This window comes from Octodon degus, unplaced genomic scaffold (assembly GCF_000260255.1).
Source record: "Octodon degus isolate 3935 unplaced genomic scaffold, OctDeg1.0 scaffold00115, whole genome shotgun sequence".
NCBI classification, from domain to species: Eukaryota; Metazoa; Chordata; class Mammalia; order Rodentia; family Octodontidae; genus Octodon; species Octodon degus.
Genome location: NW_004524691.1, coordinates 2,095,301 through 2,098,486, shown reverse-complemented (window position 1 = coordinate 2,098,486; position 3,186 = coordinate 2,095,301). Strand labels below are relative to the sequence as shown.

General features: G+C 37.3%; 2 pseudogenes; both read left to right on the top strand.

Moving 5' to 3' along the window:
- The first annotated feature begins 552 nt into the window (after positions 1 to 552).
- LOC101562508 lies at positions 553 to 2,465 on the top strand (annotated as a pseudogene).
- LOC105743312 lies at positions 715 to 1,131 on the top strand (annotated as a pseudogene).
- Positions 2,466 to 3,186: the final 721 nt, after the last annotated feature.

Here is a 3,186-nt window from a genome sequence, read left to right as displayed (position 1 = left end):
TTTAAGGGTTGTGCATGTTCCTATCATATTAGAATCTGTTATAAGAATGGATATTTATGCTAGAAGTTATAATTCCTGCCAATAAGTGATCATTTAGATGTTGAGAATCAACAGAAATAAGTAAAATAATAAGAAAATGTGGCAATATAAAATAGAATGTTGGGTTATACCATCTATATTTTAAAACAGTGATATGTGGTCATTCATAAAACCATGCAAAAGCTCTGTATATTCTTAGATTCTTCATTCACATTTTGGTTTCCAGCTTTCAGTTCAAAATATACCAATTAACAGGACTAGAGAAATAGTTTGGTGGTCTAAGAGCCTGCCTGGCAAGCACAAGGACCTGGGTTCAATCCCCAGTACCACATGTCGTGTTGGCTCTGGAACCCAGGGCATTCCATGCCAGCCACTGAAACCGGGCCTGGTGATGTACACCTGTAATCCTAGTTCTGAGAAGGCTGAGACAGGAGGATCACTATGCATCTGAGCAGTGTAGCAAGACCCTGTACCAAATAAATAAATAAAGATTTATAAAAAATATAAGCCAAGATGTCTGACATGGAGGATGATTTCATGTGTGATGATGAGGAGGACTACAACCTGGAATATTCTGAAGACAGTAATTCTGAGACAAATGTGGATTTGGAAAATCAGTACTATAATTCCAAAGCATTAAAAGAAGATGACTCTTTTTCCTCCCGGGCTGTCTGAGGATCCGTTGCCATCATTAATGACACAGTAACTATCCGAACCCGGAATTTCATGACCAGCCAGCTTCTTCAAAGGAAACAAATGGTCCTTGATGTCCTTCACCCTGGGAAAGCAACAGTACCTAGGACAGAAATTCGGGAAAAGCTCGACAAAATATACAAGATCACACCAGATGTAATTTTTGTGTTTGGATTCAGAACCCATTTTGGTGGTGGCAAGTTGACTAGCTTTGGCATGATTTATGATTGCCTGGATTATGTGAAGAAAAATGAGCCCAAACATAAACTTGCAAGACACGGCCTGTATGAGAAGAAAAAGACCTCAAGAAAGAAGCAGAAGAAATACACGAGCAGAATGAAGAAAGTCAGGGGCACTGCAAAGGCTAACGTTGGTGTTGGCAAGAAGCAGAAGGAGTAGAGCTTCTTCAGTGCCTGTCTGCAGTGACTGCGACTTTTTTCACGAGAGGGTTTAATAAACTGTAAAGCTTTCAAAAAAAAAAAACCAAAGATGATGACTAAAAAGCAGCTTCAAAAAAGTTTTGGAACTTGAAGGTGAAAAGTGAGAGTGGGGATTTAAAGCACTGAAACAAATGATTAAGATTAACTGCAAGCTGACAAACTTTCCAGAAATGATGAATAGATACAAGCAACTCTTAACCTATATTCGGAGTGCAGTCACAAGAAATTATTCTGAAAAATTCATCAATTCGATTCTTGATTGTATCTCTACTTCTAATCCAGTACAAATTTGCTGTTTATAATTATAGAATTCTGATTTTTTTATGTCAGATGGATTTACTGCAGGAATTCTATGAAACAACACTGGAAGCTTTGAAAGATGCTAAGAATGATAGGCTGTGGTTTAAGACAAACACAAAGCTTGGAAAATTATATTTAGAATGCAAAGAATATGGACAACTTCAAAAAATATTATGCCAGTTACATCAGTCCTGCCAGATTATCTGATAATGGAGAAAATGACCTGAAAAACAGTACACAGTTATTAGAAATATATGCCTTAGAAATTCAAATGTACACAGCACAGAAAAATGACCAAAAAACTGAAAGCACTGTACAAACAGTCTCTTCACATCGTCTGCCATCCCTCACCCACCAATCATGGGCGTCATCAGAGAATGTGCTTGTAAGATGCACTTGAGAGAAGGTGAATTTGAAAAGGCACACACAGATTTTTTTGAAGTCTTCAAGAATTATGATGAACAGGGAAGTCCAAGACAAACTACTTATTTAAAGTACTTGGTCTTAGCAAACATGTTAATGAAGTCGGAGATAAATCCATTTGACTCATAGGAGGCTAAGCCGTACAAAAATGATCCGGAAATTCTAGCAATGACAAATTTAGTAAGTGCCTATCAGAATAATGACACCACTGAATTTGAAAAGATTCTGAAAACAAATCACAGCAATATTATGGATGATCCTTTCATACGAGAACACATCGAAGAGCTCTTACAAAACATCAGACCACAAGTGCTTATAAAGTTAATGAAGCCTTACACTAGAATACATACTCCTTTTATTTCTAAGAAGTTAAACATAGATGTAACTGACATAGAAAGCTTGCGGGTGCAGTGCATACTGGATAACACCATCCATGGCTGAATTGATCAAGTCAACCAGCTCCTCGAACTGGATCATCAGAAGACAGGTGGTGCCCGTTACACTGCACTAGATAAATGGACTGACCAACTCAACTCTGTCAGCCAGGCTGTGGTCAGCAAGCTGGCCTAATGGAAAGTAAGTGCATCTAAACCTGCCTGAGTGCAGAGTTGTAATCCTTAAGAGAACTGGGAATGGCAAAACTACTGTCTGTTGATGTGTCCTGAACATTATCGGAGTTGTGGCAGAAGTGCTTTTTTGATCAACTGGTTTATGTTTTGCTGCTGCATTTATCCCAAGAAAAACGCTTTAATCTCCAGAAGAAAACCAAAATACCATGGGATTTATGCTGTATTAACATCTTGCCCTAAACGTAGATCACTGTATTTGTCATGGGCAACATGACCAGACAGAAGATTTTGTCATGACTTTAAATACACTGACACGCTACTGTTGGTTAAATTTAAACATGTTTTACCTGCAGAAATTCTCTCACAAATAACCTGCAATAACTTGAAATGCATACCCTTTTGAACACTTCCTTTTCTCATGCATAAATGAAAATGTTTGCTGCATTTTGCAAAATGTCATTTCTCAAAAAATGTGTCCGTATATTTCTGTACCTGCAGGGTAGTAAAGGTTTAGATGAAACCCCGTACTATAGCGGCATACTGTCACTTAGGTTTCAAGCAGCAAAACAGTGCAGCTCAGAAATTGTAGTTTGGTTCTTGATGTGTTTTTATTACATTTGGGACTGTTTTGCTTTTTAATATCTTAGAAATTTCAAATTATTTTATCTTATTTAATGATTAAAAACCTTGAAAGCAAATAAGTTGTTTTCAGGATTTTTAAA